The following is a 20,875-nucleotide window of genomic DNA, read 5'->3' on the forward strand; positions in this document are numbered from 1 at the left end:
ATTATGGGCTCCAGCTCTGCTCCGTGTGGGTGATAAGAACAGCCTACAGCCATGGGAAAACTCCCCGTTCACGCGCCTCATTTCAGGTGGACATTGCAGTTTTTTTCACAAGGTGCCATCTGAAGGAAATTGTATCCAAGCACATTTGCCTGTCTTGTGGGTATATCAGCGTTCCCATTTAATGTTTTATCCTTTATCCTTTCGGGAGTCTTGGTAAGAAAGGGGAAGTAGTGAATTATTATCATCAGCACTCAAAGTATTTTAACATCACGGTCTCATTTTCACCTCTTGGGCTGCTGGCTTCAATAAATGGACCATAATCAAAATAACTTAATCCACTTACATGCGAATCTGTCTAATTTTGACAAACCGTTCTTACCTTAGAAGCAGAACAACAACCAAATCTGCAACTCTGCAGTTTCTCCATTTCACCATGGGCCTGAAAAGGGGCTGTGGGGAGAGAGAGGGGTTAGGTCGCGAGGACAGAGCGCTGTGGTCAGAGTTTGCGCTGCAGCACGCCGCGGCTAAAAGGCCAGTTGTCAACGGCCGGTGAAAGAAAACAATGGGGCATCGGCTGGAGCGCCTGGGGGGAAAAGGACGAGTCAGGGTCGCTTTCAATTAGCGCAGCGGGCCATCTCTGCAGCTAGCCACAGGGGCCGGGTGGCGGTGAGGGGAGAGGAGTGGGTGAAGGGGATAGGGGAGCAGGTGCAGCACAGCGTGAAAGAGAGAGACAGAGAGCGAGAAAGAGAGTCATGCTTGTCCCCGACTGCCCAAGGAAAAACGCTTTTGCCTGGAAGGAAGCACAGGGTATGTGTGTGTGTGTGTGTGTGTGTGTGTGTGTGTGTGTGTGCGCGCGCTTCGGGAGTGAAATGTAGAGATAGGCTTACTGTTTGAAACCATGACGGAATCCTGACAACACCTCATTGGGAAGAAAGCGTAATGACATCTCATACTGTCAAAAATCCTGATGAGGGTCTTCTAATGTTTCATAAGACTTGAGAGGAGAAGAGCAAGGATCAGACAAAGGACCTCTTCTGTAAATCCCATTATAGTAGTCTATCACTCTGACATTCTATACTGGGGATTTTTGTTTTTTGTTTTTTACTTAACTGACTTGCCTAGTTAAGTAAAGGTTAAGAACAAATTCTTATTTACAATGACGGCCTACCCCAGCCAAACCCAGACGACGCTGGGCCAATTGTGCGCTGCCCTATGGGACTCCCAATCACGGCCGGATGTGATACAGCCTGGGAAAGGATGAGGCAGTCCGGCTGCACTGTATTCAGGAATAATGAGTTGCCTTTGTGATTTCTGGATTGGCCAATAAATCGTATTTTCCCTTCAAAATAACCTGATGAGTTTGGAAGTAGGACACTACAGTATGTTGTTTCACACACTGTACACACACTCCTGAGGTTTCTGTGCTCCAGCTGGCAGGATATGACTTGCTTTCATGTGGATGTTCGCATACACGCACCCACAATGATATGTGTCGGATCCATGCATAAGTGGATTTGTTTCTATTGTGGGTATTGGCGTGTTGTAAAAACATACAATATACACACACAAACTCCCAGCGTGCACACACATGAGTTTTTCCAACCATGATCTATGCCTGACCACCAGTTACCAAGGGCAACACGTAAGGCCGACACATACAAACACATAAGCACAGCATTGGACGCATTAATATGCACATACATGCAAACATTGCACCGTAGGGCTCTCCAGAGGGTTGTACGGTCAGCCCAACGCATCATCAGGGGAAACTCTGCCTCCCCTCCAGGACATCTACAGCAACCGGTGTCACAGGAAGGCCAAGAAGATCATCAAGGTCCTTAGCCGCCTAAACCTCGCCCTGTTCACCCCGCTACCATCGAGAACCCGGAGACAGTTCATGTGCATCAAAGCTGGGACCAAGAGACTGATAAGAAGCTGTTTATCTCCAGGCCATCAGACTGTTAAACTGTCTGGCCTCCGCCCATTACCATGCCCTGATTCTTAGATACTGTCACAAGCCGGCTACCACCTGGTACTCTACCCTGCAACTTAGAGACTGCTGCTGTACATAGTCATTGAACACTGGTCACTTTAATAATGTTTACATATTGTTTAACCCACTTTAAATGTACAGTATATACTGTATTTTAGTCATGGCTCAACCTATATAACAAATTTTCTATTCACATACTGTCCCAACTGTCTATACACACCATTTACATATGTACACTCTCTTGATAGTTTATTAGATACACCCACCTGATTCCAGATAGCAAGTCACATGACCATGGCTTGCTATATAAAGCAGGCAGACAGGAATTGAGGCATTCAGTTACTGTTCGATTAAACGGCAAAAGCGTGGTATGATCGTCCTTGCCAGGTGTGCCGGTTTCAGTATCTCAGAATCGGACGGCGCCCTGGGATCTTCATGCACGACAGTGTCTAGGGTTTACCGAGAATGGTGCGACAAACAAAAAGCATCCAGTCAGCGGCAGTCCTGTGGGCAACAACAGCTCGTTGATGAGGTCGAAGGAGAATGGCAAGAATGGTGCAAGCTAACAGGCGGTTCACAAACAGACAAGTAACAGTGCAGAACGGCATCTTGGGATGCACAATTTGTCAGTCCTCGTCACTGATGGGCTATTGCAGCAGATGACTACACTGGGTTCCACTCCTATCAGCTAAAAACAAGAGAGGCTCCAGTAGGCACGCAATCACTGACACTGGACAATTGAGGAGTGGAAAAGCATTGCTTGGTTCGACGAATCCCAGTTCCTGTTGCGTCATGCTGAGTCAGGAGTCCATGGGCCCCATCCTTTCTGGTGTCAATGGTACAGGCTGTTCGCGGAGGTGTAATGGGGTGGAGAATGTATTCCTGGCACACATTAGGTCCCTTGATACTAATTGAGTAACGTTCCCATGCCCCGAATTCAGGCTGTTCTGGAGGCTAAGGGGGGTCCAACCCGGTACTAGTGTGTGTGTGTGTTTTATATTTACGGAATTTAATATATCCACTGCTGTACATATCATTCTTAGTATATACAGTTGAAGTCTGAAGTTTACATACACCTTAGCCAAGTACATTTAAACTCAGTTTTTCACAATTCCTGACATTTAATCCTAGTAATAATTCCCTGTTTTAGGTCAGTTAGGATCACCACTTTATTTTAAGAATGTTAAATGTCAGAATAATAGTAGAGAATATTTTATTTCTTTCAGCACATTCCGAGTGCGTCAGAAGTTTACATACACTAAATTAGTATCTGGTTGCATTGCCTTTACATTTTTTAAACTTGGGTCAAACATTTTGGGTAGCCTTCCACAAGCTTCCCACAATAAGTTGGCTGAATTTTGGCCCATTCCTCCTGACAGAGCTGCTGTAACTGAGTCAGGTTTGTAGGCCTCCTTGCTCGCACACGCTTTTTCAGTTCTGTCCACATATATTCTATGGGATTGATGTCAGGGCTTTGTGATGGCCACTTCAATACATTGACTTTGTTTTCCTTAAGCTATTTTGCCACAGCATTTTGCCACAACTTTATGAAGTATGCTTGGGGTCATTGTCCATTTTGAAAGACCCATTTGAGACCAAGCTTTAACTTCCTGGCTGTTTCTTGAGATGTTGCTTCAATATAGCCACATAATTTTTCCTCCTCATGAAGCCATCTATTTTGTGAAGTGCAGCAGTCCCTCCTGCAGCATGATTCTGCCATGCTTCACGGTTGGGATGGTGTTCTTCGGCTTGCATGCCTCCCCCTTTTTCCTCCAAACATAATGATGGTCATTATGGCCAAACAGTTCTATTTTTGTTTCATCAGACCAGAGGACTTTTCTCCAAAAAGTATGATCTTTGTCCCCATGTTCAGTTGCAAAGTGTAGTCTGGCTTTTTAATGGCGGGTTTGGAGCAGTGGCATCTTCCTTGCTGAGCGGCCTTTCAGGTTATGTGGATATAGGACTCGTTTTACTGTGGAAATAGATTTTTTTGTACTGGTTTCCTCCAGCATCTTCACAAGGTCCTTTGCTGCTGTTCTGGGATTGATTTGCACTTTTCGCACCAGAGTACGTTCAACTATAGGAGACGGAATGCGTCTCCTTCCTGAGCGGTATGACAGCTGCACGGTCCCATGGTGTTTATACTTGCATACTATTGTTTATACAGATCAACGTGGGATCTTCAGGCATTTGGAGATTGCTCCCAAGGATGAACTAGACTTTTTGAGGTCTACAATTGTTTGGCTAATTTCTTTTGATTTTCCCATGATGTCAAGCAAAGAGGCACTGAGTTTGAAGGTAGGCCTTGAAATACATTCACAGGTACACCTCCAATTGACTCAAATGATGTAAATTAGCCTATCAGAAGCTTCTAAAGCCAGGACATTTCTGAAATTGTCCAATCTGTTTACATAGACTAAGTTGACTGTTCCTTTAAACTTCTGACCCACTAGAATTGTGATACAGTGAATTATAAGTAAAATAATCTGTCTGTAAATAATTGTTGGAAAAATTACTTGTGTCATGCACAAACTAGATGTCCTAACCGACTTGCCAAAACTATAGTTTGTGGAGTGGTTGAAAAACAATTTTTAATGACTCCAGCCTAAGTATATGTAGTCTTTCGACTTCAGCTGTATTGTGTAAATTCATCGGGTATACACAGAGTATACCAAACATTAAGAACACCTTCCTAATATTGAGTTGCACCCCACCCCTTTTTCCCCCTGAACTGCCTCAATTCATCAGGTCATGACTCTACAAGGTGTCGAAAGCGTTCACCAAGTTGACTTCCCACAGTTGTCAAGTTGGCTGGATGTCCTTTGGGTGGTGGACCATTCTTGATACACACAGGAAACTATTGCGTGTGAAAAACCCAGTAGAGTTGCAGTTCTTGACACAAACTGGTGCGCCTGGTACCTACTATCATACCCCATACAAATATTTTGTCTTGCCCATTCACCCTCTGAATGGCACACACACAATCCATGTCTCAATTGTCTCACGACTAGAAAATCCTTCTTTAACCTATCTCCTCCCCTCCATCTACACTGATTGAAGTGGATTTAACAAGTTACATCAATGAGGGATGATAGCATTCACCTAGTCTGTGTCATGGAAAGAGCAGGTGCTCTTAATGTTTTGTACACTCAGTGTATCTACGTATGGATTACATTTGACGTACTGTTACAGGCTATTTGGGTAGTTAATTGGATTTGGACATTTTGGACATTTCTTATTTGTTTGATTATATGTGTACTTTTTGACATTTCACTGCATTGTCAGGCACTAGTAAATTAAGCATTTTGTTTCACCCGCTATAACATCTGCTAAACTGTATGCGACAAATAAACTTTGATTTGCACATGTCTGCGATCAGTGCGATGGATAGGTCAACAATTAGAATCATGTACGGAAAGGCATTGACATGACTGCATGTTTTAGGCTTTTCCAATGTGGTGAATGAGCCCTTCTGGAGAATACAGATCTGTGTGCCATGGCTGTAATGAGGTTTATTAACTTTATCTCAAAGGAAGGTTAGAAGATTACAGAAAGTGTTGTCCATCAGAAACAATCATTGCACATTTATCTAATCTACATCTCTGTCTTATCAAAGTGTGTAGCCAGATGTCGATGGCTAAGAAGATACCTCCAAAGGAAATGGGAGGAAAGACCTAGCAAATGAAAGTAACGATATCATCAGGATGGGTGATTTGGTGTACAAGGGGTTGAGTTAATTTCGTTCAGCAGACACACACTGTGCAATAATGGAAAACGCCTCTATTGAGAAGCTGCTTGATCAATTCCTCGTTTCTACCCAGTGCATGTTGCACAAATGTTCCTGTATCTCAAATGACATACCCTCTCAACCCTGGCGTCAACCAAAGAAACTGAACAGGCAACCCCAGTCTACCCAACCCCCTCACAGTTTACGCTACCCGTTTCAGCATTCGGTATCCCTATCTCTGAATGCCAGCATGTCAAATGCACTCCCCTATCAGTTGCCAGCTAGGTCTCCAGACTACTACATTCTCCTCCCCCCTAAAAGACTGCAATTAATCCAATTAGTAATCAATCAGCCATCCGGGCCCCATGTCTCCCCCAAGCTAATGGAGGATATGACAGCCGGGCACTGCATTATTAATACCTGCATTTCAGGAGCCCAGGGGCCCCGAGGCGCCAGGGGCCATTGATCACCTCTGCAGCAGAGCGAACCAGCGCAATGCCTAGAGGGAGATATCTGGAGGGAAGAATGATCTGAGATATGGAGGGAGGATGTGGAGGAGGGAGGGAGGGTTTGCAAAGACTTTTAAGGAGGACACTGAAGAGGTTTTTTGGAAGGCGGGAGGAATTGCACATAAATGGTAGGAGGTGAAGGTTGGAAGTGGTAGAGATAAAGAAAGGAGGCAAGAGGTGAGGAGCCTGCAAGGGAAGGAGGAGGGATTTGAGGGCAGAGATGAACTGGGCATGGGGGGGGGTAGTGCCTTTTTTTAAACCTGGTTTGCATTTGCCCTTTTTTAGGTTTTAATATTATAATTTCTTCCATCCTAGCCACATGTCCTCATCCGCTTGCATGCGCCTCCCCTACTGGAAGTCAAGGTGTTTTGGTACTTCCAACGATAACTATACCACACAGGTCAATAGTCTACCAGTCTGTCTATCCTGTTCTTTATCCGCCATTCATAGTGACAATAGTGGTAGGTGGATTGTTTGTTAGTTTGCATATTGCAGATCTGGACAATCATACTACATGTAAAATCATTCAAAGCTGCACCAATTTTCAATATAAGTGGAAAGAACAGTGAAGACATGAGACACGCAGCTCCCTTATTGCTCTTTAGGAACAGTACAAGTATCCTACCTAGATTAACCTACAACACAACATTACAATGAATAATTTTAGTATTGTTTTCAAGTGAGTACAACATTCTACTCTAGGCTGTAAACTGCAGTGAAAATATCATTTGAATAACAGTGCCCTGTGATTTGAATATTGCATTCCATTTGGATCAGGGGGTCTACTGAACAGTTTATAAGGCATAGAAAGGCACAGTAGCAAGCCAGTCTGGCTGTATTTTAAGTTGTGATACTGAGATGCGCTGTCTGCTGTGGATCATCATTCTCTTAAGTCGTCCTATAAAAATGTGGCCACATATGCTCCCAGCAGGCCCAGTTATTCAGGAAAGCTTAACGCGTGGTCTGCCTCCTCTCCGATATTCCTTACGCACGTAGAACCAATAAAGCTTTAATATACCCTAAATATTTGTCATTTAACTTTTAAAATGTATTACCTTTCATGTGTGGCATAAACACAACCATTCACAATTAGGGGACTGGACTATACCAGTATCGCGATACTCCTTAGTATCGTGGCAAGGAGACAAAACACAAAGTGGATTTCACTTCTTTATGAAAACAAATATCCCACTGGGGAAAAAACGGGTGGAATCAACATTGTTTCCACTAGGGATGGGCATGAGTACTCGAATGGATGTCAAAGCTCAATTTTGAACCAGAGATTATTTGGTGGAATGTGCTTTGTGGATGCCCAAAATGGCAAGTGAAATTCCTCACAAAGTTCATGTGCATTTGCGGGGCACAACCAAGAAGAAACCAAGCCAAGCATCACACAGTCCTTCTCCCTAAATTCCCTTTCCCCTCCCTGTCTCATTCGATCAGTTGTGTTCTGACCGCTCCCTAAACACATGCATGCTGATTGCACACACATGCTCCTGTTAGGTTTACAAAAATAAATGCCTATAATAACGGATCTAACTAATGGAATACACAAGCTACATTCCTTGCCAAATGACAAAAGTTTTATCACACATTCAAAATGGACTGGTTGATTGAAGTAGGAAAATACACTGAGTGTACCAAACATTTCCATGACGTAGACTGACCAGGTGAAAGCCTAAACACAGATGGGTTTCACACTGAAAATACACAAGCCTGATCACCAAACAGATGCCATGGCCATACGTTATCACCATGCAGTATTCAATGTGGAATTGTTAATCCATTGAGGAAAATTCCAAAGAACAGTTTGAATATTCTAAATGGAACGGCTGTATATTGAAAGATAGATCTCGGTTTGTAACCCAGATTTTTTTTTTTTTTCAACTCGCCGGATCGAGCCCCGTTTCAAATGATCACTCTTTGAGAATAGATGTTCCAGACCCGAGATGCACATCATTTCGCACTGGCATTATGTTCTATTTTATGCTGTTATTTTACTTTTTATTTTATTTTATTACTTATCACTATGAGATAGGTGTCTTGACTGTGATAAGGGCTCAGGAGATAAGGCCTGCTATATTAACAAAGCAAAGCTATGCCATTGCCGTCATAGGCTTCTACAAGCAAGCCCCACTGCTGAGGTTACTGCTTTTTTGAAGATTGTGTTCCACAATATAATATCACCAGTTGACTCGTACACCAAAAAGATTATCATGCGAGTACTTGAACAGTAATAAAATATTAAATGCCCATCCCTAGTGTCCATATCATTTCAACCAAGAAAATCTATGTGATCAAATCAAATGAATTCGTCACATGCTTAGTAAACAACCGTTGTAGACTAACAGTGAAATGCAGGTCATTTTACAACAATGCAGAGTTAAAAGGGATGACGTTGAATCAATGTGGAAAACTGATTGGATTTGCAAAATGTAATCAATGTAAGGTCATTTGTCTTATTTTTTTACCTGACTTTTAACCTAAAACCATATTTGTTGTTGAATTCATGTTAACTCAACCAAATGTAAATCAAAACTACATTTTGAACTGACATCTGTGCCCAGTGGGATCATTATGATGTCATCCAGAGTCACGTTTGATTTATTTTTCAAGATATAGCACACAATAGTTTACATACAGTAGGTTTTTTAAGGACCAAAGAGTTTGGGCTGCTTCATGTTTTCATTTTTGCCATGGAAGAAATATTGCGATACTGGTATTGTCACAGCCCTAGTCACAATGTTTTAATCTGATTAGACTACTTCAGAAATCTCCTGTAGGAGACCTGTGCACATTCGTCCAAAATAGAATTCCAGTCACCAAACTGTGCAGATTGTGGTGTTGAAATCTCAAACCGTGACATTAACGCGGCGAAAGTCGGTAGGCTTTGCTTATTGGTTGTGATGTGTTGGCACAGAAACCTGTTGGTGGAAAATTGGTCGCATATATTTTATATGATTATAAATATAGCATCAAAATGTTGAAAATCTGATTTCCACTTAGCTGATAATTATCTGCAGCCAGCTATGATTGTAGTGTAGGTGTAATGAGAATGGCCGGGGGAGTGCTCGTCCATTGTGGTCGGCGAACCCTTAACCTTCTGGCCCGTAGCCCTGTTTGGCATCGACTGAGTCACAAACGCATGCTGATGTGACAAAGTCAATATCCACATTAATAAATATGATTTAACAGTTCAAAGGGAGGTTCATGTGAAAATATTGGGGGGGATGACACCAAGTTGGACTAGCTGTCCTTAAGGCAGGGGAAACGGAGGCTCAGTGCAGCCAATCCAAGCCAATAAAATTAGAAATTATTGGACAAAATCTGAATAGTAAAAACGTGATGAATGATTTATATTCTCCATATTTATGTGTGCACCAAAACCAATTCTCTCAACTTCGGTTCCAGGGCATGGTATGGTTTGTTTTAAGAAAAAAAAAGTAAAGACCACGTCTAGAAGTTTTCATTTCGTGAAATCTATACTGCAAGTCAATCCATGTTGGGCTGGGGAAAACAAACAAACAAGCAAGCACAAACAACAAAACGCCTTGCTCATACCTTCTCTTGGTCTCTACTCTGAAAAGACACATTGTGTGCCAACGAAATCAGCTGACCATAATTTGAGCTATCCTATGTGCCAGAGACTGCTAAATTAGCTATTTAACAGATGTTGACAGGGCCTCTGATGGTTTAGTGTCACTCCAAAATGGCTACTCTGTGCCAAATGTGACCACTGTGCTCTTAACTATGTGAAAAGGGAAATCAGTTGTAGAGGGTATTTGTAGTTGAGCACTGACATCAATCCTGTACAGCAAACTTCTGTTTCCCATGATTGGGAACCTATGTCATTTGGCATGTAGACCAACACGCATCCACTTACCGACCCACACCGTGTGAGCGAAGGTTCGCGTCCCCCTCTTCACCACATAGGTTTAGTCACTGTGGGTCGTTATGCCAAGGAACCCACGCTAGCCTAGTTGGAGAATGCTGGGGTGGTTCTGGGTTTATAGCCTTATTCATGGGGGCATTAGACCACTGTTGGTTAGGCTCCTGAGTCACTCTGCAGTCTATAGCAGCTGCAGTCAGGGGGGTCAGAGAGACTGATGTCCTCCATCCGCTGGGCTGTGTGAGTCAGTTCAGTGAGTGGACATACTTTAGTAATCACAGGATGTAAGGGAGAGCTCCATGGTCACGACCTGCAATCCGCAGCCATTTGTGTGCGACCCTGTGCGCATGAATGGATGTGCGGCGGGGGCGTATTTGTGGGTGCAAGACGCATCGACCACATGACATTAGTCAGCGCTGGTTGTTAGCGATGGGCGCAAGAGTCATCGACCACATGCCATTAGTCTGGAATGGATTGAAGGGAAATTCATCTGTCACGGGTTCCCATCACTGCAAGGGGGTTTCTTTAGGAGAGATGGTAAAACCATGATGATACAGTTAGCTGACAAGGCCGGTTATAATTCAATCTCCCAGATGGTTCTGAAGCTCATAAACAAGCTTCAGTGGAATAGCCATTTGTAACACAGAGTTGTTAGCAGCAACTTTATATGAAGTACCAGTAGGCTGTTAGCATTACTACGTAACAAACAACCTTAGATGATTGACAGCTCTTTTTTCCATTAGTGTCTATATTCCACATCCATTGTAGGCTGTTTGAATAATCTAAACAATTTGAGACTATGGGGAAATGGATAAGTATAGAGATAAGTTCTCACACTATACTGTAGCTCTGCAGCTTCTCTGTCGCCTCACAGCCTCAACCCCTGTGGAGCCCCACGCATCTGGTTCTATTTAGAGCTCATCTGCTTGTGTTATGCTGCTATGTTATGACAGTAAAGCGACTGAGGAGATTATGCTAAGAGGATGTTTGCCCCCCTCCGCACGTCTTCCTCAGTCATGGGTCAGCGGCCCGTTGCAGTATCCTGCCGAGGCTGTGCGTTGAAAAGGCAGAGGTTATTAGCCTGTGTGTTTGCAGCTCAGCTGTGCTCTCCCTCCCGTTGTTTACGTACTGGACCATCACTGCTGCAGCGCACCGCTCATGTTGTTCGTCTCTTGTTTTTTTTTCTCTCACAGGAAGTTTGCTGAGGATTGCAAAACTAATTGTGAAATTATCTGAGGGGGGTTTCAACCCCCTGACCCTCCCCCAACTGCACAACCCTTCCGTACTTATCGGATCGGACCCTCTGAATTCTTCACCTCTGTTGGGAGGAACCAAAGATCGACTGGGCCATTTGACGGTGTAACCAATAACCATCCATCTGTACTGATACAGAAAGTGAGTACTGTCACCATTATTCTTCCCTCTTCATGTCTACATTTCAGACATAGAATCTTGGCTTGGAAACAGGATCCAACGTAGTCTAACCCATGGGTTTAGATGGAGTACTACGTGAGCCCTCACATCATGAAGTGATTGTTGTCCGCAGTGGAAATGAGCCCTTCAGGACTTTCATTTGAAACCTTATCTGTATAGGCCCGGCTTTGATGGACAACCGCCCTCAATGCTTTATATAGCAACACAGCTGTAATTCTGTCTCTGTCACCCTTTTCACTCCCTGTTGCCCGTATTTTCAGCCTTTTGACGGGACGAGGGTTCACATTGGACACACCTGCGTTCATACCCCTTGATGTGCATTGACTTTGTACTGATAGCCCTCTTTTGGCTGGCTATGTATACAAACACCACGGGCCATTGTGTAGCGTTGTGCATCAATCAAAGTGAGTGCATGCCAGCCACTTCCATTGTTGTCAAATATGTTAGCAGGCAAACAATGCATTAGGGTTTGGTGTGCAGGCCATGTAGAAAGAGGATATAGGTGTTGTGCTCAATTGGTCACTGGCAGAGTAGTTGGGTGTCTACAGCTGGCTCTGATATGGTTGGCCATTTTCTGCTTTTCATTATGGCTGCCACAAATGGTAAAATGGGAAGGAACACCAGTCAGTGGGAGCATAGGCATGCAATGTGATCAGACAGAGCACTGAATGGCGGGACTTGTCACAGCAAACGGTGTGTGTGTGTGTATATGAGAGGACTGTGTCTCACATTGCTTTCATACCTTGTCACCCACTCATTTCGCAATAAAGCACTGTCCCCGTCCCACTGGCCTCACACACTGGCACAAATGTGTGATATTCTATTCATATCTTCCATGCATCGCTGCAAAGGTTGTTTCACTGCTTTTTCTAGTGAAAGATGGTAAGAAATAAGCTCTGATTTGTAGTGTACACTCCTTTAATGCCTTGGTTGGCACCAGTTTATTGCCCTGTCCAAAACCTCACTACTCTATAACAGCTCCTATAAGACATTCATCCAACCTTTTCCATTGCCACTGGAGGGTCTTCACTGATCTGTCTGATAACTAGAAAACACTAATTTCATCCTCAAAACTGAACCCCCTTTCATCCTTAAGATTCAGTTCATCTTACCAATCTTACCAAACACTATAAACCCGTAGCTGATATTGATTGGTTTTTTCATGAGAAAGTCTTTACCCAATTCTACATAAAGCTAAAGGTGTTTTGTGGTTGTAGAATCAGTATGAAAATCGAAATATGCACAAAAATTTGCTAGCTAGCGACCTGCTTTCTGGCTGAAATCAAATTGTATTGGTCACATACACATGTATTTACTTGTGTTACTAGCTTCAACAGTGCAGAAATATTTGTAACAATTCACAACAACACACACAAATCTAAAAGTAAAATAATGGAATTAAGAAATATTTAAATATTAGGACGAGCAATGTCAGTGGCATTAAATAGAATACAGCAAATACATATGAGATGAGTCGGGCCGACTCTTTTCTCTGTATACATCAATGATGTCGCTCTTGCGGCTGGTGATTCTCTGATCCACCTCTACGCAGAAGACACCATTCTGTACACTTCTGGCCCTTCTTTGGACACTGTGTTAACTAACCTCCAGACGAGCTTCAATGCCATACAACTGCTCTTAAATGCAAGTTAAACTAAATGCATGCTCTTCAACCGATTGCTTCCGCACCTGCCCGCCCGCCTAGCATCACTACTCTGGACGGGTCTGACTTAGAATATGTGGACAACTACAAATACCTAGGTGTCTGGTTACGCTGCAAACTCTCCTTCCAGAGTCATATTAAGAATCCAAAATGAAATCTAGAATCAGCTTCCTATTATCTCACCTCACTGGTCACCATAGCAGCACCCACCCGTAGCAAGCGCTCCAGCAGTTATATTTCACTGGTCACCCCCAAAGCCAATTCCTCCTTTTCCTCCTCCTTTCCTTCCAGTTCTCTGCTGCCGATGACTGGAACGAATGACAAAAATCACTGAAGTTGGAGACTCATATCTCCCTCACTAACGTTAAGCATCAGCTATCAAACAGTTTACAGATCTTTGCACCTGTACATAGCCCATCTGTAAATAGCCCATCCAACTACCACATCCCCATATTGTTATTTATTTTATTTATATATTTTTGCTCCTTTGCACCCCAATATCTCTACTTGCACATTCATCTTCTGCACATCTATCACTCCAGTGTTTATTTGCTAAAATGTTATTATTTCGCCACTACGGCCTATTTATTGCCTTACCTCCCTACTCTTACGTCATTTGCGCACACTATATGGACTTTTCTATTGTATTATTGACTGTACGTTTGTTTATTCCATGCGTAACTCTGTGTTGGTTTTTGTCGCACTGCTTTGCTTTATCTTGGCCAGGTCGCAGTTGTAAATGAGAACTTGTTCTCAACTGGACTACCTGGTTAAATAAAGGTGAAATAAAAATAAATGTATAAAAGCAGTATGTAAACATTATTAAAGTGACCAGTGATTCCATGTCTAGGGTTGAGTAACTGGGGGTAGCAGGCTAGTGATGGCTATCTAACAGTCTGATGGCCTTGAGATAGAAGTTGTTTTTCAGTCTCTTGGTCCCAGCTTTGGTGCACCTGTACTGACCATGCCTTCTGGATGATAGCGGGGTGAACAGGCCGTGACTCAGGTGGTTGATGATCTTTTTGGCCTTCCTGTGACATCGCTGTAGGTGTTTTGGAGGGCAGGCAGTGTGCCCCTGGTGATGCGTTGGGCAGACCACACCACCCTCTGGAGAGCTCTGTTGTTGTAGGCGGTGCAGTTGCCGTAACAGGCGGTGATACAGCCCGACAGAATGCTCTCAATTGCGCATCTGTAAAAGTTTGTAGTGGCCAAGCCAAATTCCTTCAGCCTCCTGAGGTTGAAGTGGTTCTGTTGCGCCTTCTTCACCACGCTGTCTGTGTTGGGTGCACAATTTCAGATCCTCAATGACGTGTACGACGAGGAACTTGAAGCTTTCCACCTTCTCCAGTGCGGTCCCTTTGATGTGGATAGGGGCATGCTCCCTTTGCTTTTTCCTGAAGTCCACAATCAGCTCCTTCGTTTTGTTGGGGGGGAGGTTATTTCCCTGGTACCACTCCGCCAGGACCCTCACCTCCTCCCTGTAGGCTGTCTCGTCATTGTTGGTAATCAGGCCTACTATGGTTGTGTCTTCTGCAAACTTAATGATTGAGTTGGAGGCGTGTGTGGCCACGCAGTCATGGGTGAACAGGTAGTACAGGAGGGGGCTGAGCATGCACCCTTGTGGGGCCCCAGTGTTGAGGATCAGCGAAGTGGAGATGTTATTTCCTACCTTCACCACCTGGGGGCCGGCCCGTCAGGAAGTCCAAGACCCAGTTGCACAGGGTGGGGTTCAGACCCTGGGCCCTGAGCTTAATGATGAGCTTGGAGGGTACTATGGTGTTGAAGGCTGAGCTATAGTTAATGAACAGCATTTTTGCATAGGTATTCCTCTTGTCCAGAGGTGATAGGTCAGTGTGCAGTGCAATGGCGATTGCATCGTCTGTGGATCTATTGGGGCGGTAAGCAAATTGAAGTGGGTCTAGGGTGTCATATTATAATAATAATATAAGAAATAACACACAGAAAAACGAAATACTGCGAAGTTCCTTAGGAGATAGAAGCAGAGCTGCCGTGTCTGTCGGCGCCATCTTTCCGGTCTCAAATCAATCTATATGAAGTTAAAGAGCTTCCAACAAGTTCACACACTCAGTGCTGAATACTCCCGTTAGCTAGTGTAGTGAAATTTAGCTAATAGCACTAGTGAGTTTTCATGATAAGGCAGTTTCTGTTCTGCCGTGACTAGTGGGCTGAGTTCTGCAGCACAGCTGACCACTCTTTCGCAGCGTTATGGCATTGGCCAAATGTTACAAAGTAGCAAGGCACAGTGCCTGCTGTCAGTCAGACACATGCGGATTTCTTAAAACAGTCCCATAACATTGGTGCCGTACAACTTCATCAGCAAGCTGGCAAACTACCTACTCTAATGGCCATTCACTGGTTGGCTCAGCTGATCGAGCATTGTTTGCTGTAGTAGCCAGTGCATCATAGCTACGGAGAGTGGAGAATTAGGAACTAGTGTTAGGCCATCATGATTCTTAGAGATGATTCTTCCACGTTTGTTTAGACAGATGGCTCCTGGCAACTGTATGTCACGTTAGAATGACGCCATCTTATGTGAGAAAATGCTGGAGAGTGTTTACCTCAATTAGGTCATTCTAAATCATTTGGGTGCGAACTAAGTTCTGACACCAGTCCAAACCAGTAGTACCTCAATAAGTGTGCTGCCAGTGCTATTTTCCCCTTCCTCCTTTCTTTACTTCCTTCCTTTCTTCTTTTCCCCACAGCCATCTTCCTCAATGTTAAAGGAGGGCATCACCACACATGAATGTGCTGTGACAAATTGGCTTGGGGACAAGGCAGATGGTGACTGGGAGGGGACTGGTTGTCACGCCGTTTGGTGACATAAATTGATCTCGCGGAGCGGAACTCATGCTCTGCTTGTGTAATCCTGACTTGCTAACCCCCCAGCATACACACTTTCTCACACACCCCCCTCCCTGCCTACTTTACCCCCCCCCCCCCCCCCCCCCCCCCCCCCCCATTACTATCAATGATGTGTGCAGTGGATGCGCGTGTAACCTGTCACAGGCTCTCCGCTCCGCTGCCCTGGAAAAGAAGGGACAAGGAGGGATTTGACATAGACGAGTCAGACTAATGGTAGGTCTAGGAGACACAGGGGTTTACAGCAATATAGGCACTGTACATGTCAGGATGTCAACAACGAGATGTTCTGTTTACACAGTTGCCGTTGTCGAACATTTGAGCAACGAGTTTGTGTCTGAATGTCCGAAGTCCCTGTGGACACTTCAAATAAATCCAGTTCCTTTGTTTCAACGTACGTTGATGCATGTTGCTTACTTTTGATTCATGCGTCAATATTTTGCTTACAGATGCAGCTTTCGTATTTTGTAATTTGACAGACTCCTGCCTCAAAGTAGTTTTTCCTCTGTTCATTGGTACGATTTGCATTTATCATCTCAAACCGTAGCGTGGTGGGTGGCTGGCTGGCTGGCTTAGGATAATTGTGGGCTTTGGCTCTTTTCACCTGGAGCGTGATGGGATAACTTTCCCACGATGACTTAATATTCTGTGAACACAATGCGTTAAGCTCCGGATATTGATCCACAGATCATTGCATCCTGTGGGACTTTCCCCTGAGCATCTGTGGGATCTTCTGTGTGGGAATGCTAATGCACCCCAACCTCGGCTGGTCCTTAGTGACCATGGGAGGCAACACAGTGGAGATGAGTGAGAAAGAAACGAGCTAGGCTGGAGAAGCGTTCACAATATTTCCTCTGTGTGTTCTTCCTCTCAAGGAATTAAATAGCGACGAAGCAAAAACTTTCAACTGTGTTGTTTTCATTTTGATTGCATTTTAATGTAGGTCTATAGGGAAGATGGGCCATGTGGAGATGTTCATATTGCAACATATCCTCTTTTTTATGTTCCTAACTTGTTTGATAAGATTTTCTCATGGGACCCCACATGGGACCCTGACCCCAAGTTTGGGAACAAATCCAATACAACTTATTACTGAGTACCACTCTCCATATTTAAAAACATAGTGATGGCTGCATCATGTTATTGTTATGCTTGTAATCGTTAAGGACTGGGGAGTTTTTCATGATAAAATAGAAATGGAATGCAGCTAAGCACAGGCAGAATCCTAGAGGAAAACCTGGTTCAGTCTGCTTTCACCTTTCAGCAGGACAATAAACTAAAAGGCCACATTTTCACTGGAGTTGCTTACCAAAAAGACAATGAGTGTTCCTGAATGGCAGAGTTACAGTTTTGACTAAATCTGCTTTGAAAATCTATGGCAAGACCTTAGTGGTTGTCTAGCTCTTAGAGACCTACCCAGAAAGACTTACAGCCTTAATCGCTGCCAATGGTGCTTCTACAAAGTATTTACTTAGGGGTGTGAATACTTGTGTAAATGAGGTAATTCGTTAAAATATGTTAAAATTGGAAAAAAATTCACTTTTTCATTATGGGTTATTGTGTTTAAGTTTTGAATTCGGGCTGTAACACAACAAAATGTGGAATAAGTAAAATAACTCGGCCCTCGGCCTGTGCCGCAAGAGGGCCGAGTTAGCTGTTTGTGAGAGTGGTGGATGTGCTGTTAAAAAGGCACATCTGGGAGGCAAATCAGGGGGATGCAGGTTATCATAACGAACAAACCACTGTTCATAATTCCACTTGTTCGCAAAAGGCAGGCGCGATTAGAATGTTCAAATAAATTATTCTTCTGAGCTTTGATGAATGCCAGGAACAATATTTAGATGTTGACCCGTAATTGACCCATAATTTATTTTCTTTATTGTGTACAAAATATTTATTTTTATTTTATTACAAAAAATTGAGGTCCAACCCTTGGTGTCCTCATATGTAGTTACGGACATGCTCTGCTTTTGTACTTTGCTGAGTTCGAAGTAACTTGGCGGCCATTTTCCTTCCACATGGAATGTTAAAGGGGCCAAAACTTCACACAGCATGGAATTTTTTATGAGGTGTCCTCTCAGACACTCCATGCTGTAGGATTCGATCCAAACCTCTCTCCCTCACACACACACACACACACACACACACACACACACACACACACACACACCCTTAAGTACTTAAGCTGTGAGGAGACAAGCAGCACTCCCTCTGTGATAACAGCTCTACTGTCAACAAGACTATCTGCAGACCTTACTCCTCCAAACCCTAGGACTCGCTCACTCCCTAAAATCTTGCCAAATGAAAGCTGCAGGCAGAGACATGTAAATAAAGCCTCTCACCAAAGTGGAAGAGAAAAGCCTTTACAACCACAGAATGAGTTCTACAATATCAACAGCAGGGCTGGTTATGTATGGCCTATCTGACCTCCACTACCCTCTGTCCTACTCTCTCTCCTCTTCTCCTTTCCTCCTCTCCCCACGGTCAGGTCTGGATGAAGACATCAGTCAGGTAGGAGATTCAGGTTTCCTGATTGTGTTTTGCTATACCCCACTAAACCACCTCCCAGGGTGATTCTTTGCCAGACTCTTGGTCTAAATAAATACTGAAAGTGCTCTCATTTCAGAAGGTGGCTATATGATGCTTGTTGGCTCTAAAAGTAGGAGTCCTGGTTTTGTTGCAGATTTAGAAAGTCCTAAAGCCTTTACAATGTTTTACGTTAAACTAATGAAAGAAAATTCAGTAGATTCATGAATGAAGGTTTGCCTTTAACTATGTACTGTAAGGTAATGGGACTTTCTTGTTTTTGCCATTTGACTTAAGACATGTACTGAGCTTTCTTGGAATGTAACTTCATGTATGCAAATGTGTTCAGCTATTGAATAATGTTCACTTTGAGGGGAAACAACTAAATTCATTTAATCATCCTAAAGTTCATATTTGCTTATTAAAATTACATCACTTTCACCCTTCAGATAACTCCTGAACAAATTCAAATTGATTTACTTGGACAGTTGGCTGTCATCCAAAATAGCTACTTTAGTTTTAATAGGAAGTCCTTTTTTAGCTTTTGGCTGTTTGTACTTGTCATCTTGACATTGCCCCTTGTCTGTGCTTTTTCAGTGCAGGGCATCGAGGTGAACCTAGAATGCTTTTAAAATCTACATAATTGGTGGGCGCACATGCATGCACACGTGCACGCACTGTCCTTAAAGTACAGTACATTCTGAGAGAGTAGGAATTCTGATTTGACGTTGAACAGTAGAACATGAGTGTGGGTGAAGTCTTTCATCTGCCATCTGCATTATCATGTCATTATTGTCAACATTAATCCGCATCAGCCTGTTTCACATCTGACCTTTCTTGATTGACTTGACTACATACACCCTTGGCTTGGCTGCCTAAGAGGCTAGAGAAAGTTAAAAAAAATATATATAATAATAATAATCTTTTGTTGGACATCAGACTAACAACCAGGAAATCAGCTACAAGTGACTTTAATTTTAGAAATCTGTTCCCAAGCATTCCTATGCATAATAGAGAAACACGTGATCATATATAAATGTACGCAAGGTTTGAAATTATTGTTTTAGTCAAACATTATGCATTATATATCCACAAATGTATGTGGACACCCCTTGAAATGAGTGGATTCGGCTATTTCAGCCACACCCGTTGCTGACAGGTGTATAAAATTGTGCAAACAGCCATCTTCATAGACCAACATTTGGCAGTAGAATGGCCTCACTAAAGAGACTTTCAACGTGGCACCGTCATAGGATGCCACCTTTCCAACAAGTCAGTTTATCAAATGTCTGCCCTGATAGAGTTGCCCCGGTCAACTGTAAGTGCTGTTATTGTGAAGTGGAAATATCTAGGAGCAACAACGGCTCAGCCGCAAAATGGTAGGCCACACAAACTCACAGAATGGGACCGCTGAATGCTGAAGCGCATAGTAACAATTGTCTGTCCTTAGTTGCAACACTCACTACCGAGTTCCAAACTGCCTCTGGAAGTAACGTCAGCACAAGGACTATTTGTCAGGAGCTTCATTACATGGGTTTCCATGGCCACGCAGCCGCACACAAGTCTAAGATCACCATGCACAATGCCAAGCATCAGCTGGAGTGGTGTAAAACTCGCCGCCATTGGATTCTGGAGCAGTGGAAACGCGTTTTCCGGAGTGATGATTCACACTTCACCATCTGGCAGTCCGATGGAAGAATCTGGGTTTGGCAAATGCCAAGAGAACGCAACCTGCCCGAATGTATAGTGCCAACTGTAAAGTTTGGTGAAGGAGGAATAATGGTCTGGCTATTTTTCATGTTTCGGGCTAGGTCCCTTAGCTCCACTGAAGGGAAATCTTAATGCTACAGTATACAATGACATTCTAGATGATTCTGTGCTTCCAACTTTGTGGCAACAGTTTGGGGAAGGCCCTCTCCTGTTTCAGCATGACAATGCACCCGTGCGCAAAGCGAGGTCCATCAAGAAATTATTTGTCGAGATCGTTGTGGAAGAACTTGACTGGCCTGCACATAGCCCTGACCTCAACCCCATCGGACATCTTTGGGATGAATTGGAAAGTCGACTGCGAACCAGGCTTAATTGCCCAACATCCGTGCCCGACCTCACAAATGCTCTTGTGGCTGAATGGAAGCAAGTCCCCACAACAATGTTGTTCCAACATCTGGTAGACATCTTTGTATTTATGTTCCGGCCCCCTGACTGTCCGCTAGTTGATGTTCCCTGGGATAGAGGACTTTCCCTCTATCGTCTG

At 43.7% G+C, this 20,875-nt stretch overlaps 1 protein-coding gene across 6 annotated transcripts in view; it reads left to right on the forward strand.

The window, feature by feature from the left end:
* The window catches only part of sema6cb (semaphorin 6Cb), a 153,477-nt gene that overhangs the window by 78,735 nt on the left and 53,867 nt on the right, over window positions 1-20,875 (forward strand). For 4 of the 6 annotated variants that reach the window (XM_020498057.2, XM_020498055.2, XM_020498060.2 and 1 more), the window contains one exon: window positions 11,312-11,513. The exons of 1 other annotated variant lie outside the window; for it this stretch is intronic. The gene's annotated coding sequence lies outside the window, so the exon portion shown is untranslated. Of the gene's footprint in view, window positions 1-11,311; window positions 11,514-18,583; window positions 18,607-20,875 lie in introns of all 6 variants that reach the window. One more of the 6 variants, XM_020498056.2, reaches the window with a different exon arrangement.

This window comes from Oncorhynchus kisutch, linkage group LG13 (genome assembly GCF_002021735.2).
Source record: "Oncorhynchus kisutch isolate 150728-3 linkage group LG13, Okis_V2, whole genome shotgun sequence".
NCBI classification, from domain to species: domain Eukaryota; kingdom Metazoa; phylum Chordata; class Actinopteri; order Salmoniformes; family Salmonidae; genus Oncorhynchus; species Oncorhynchus kisutch.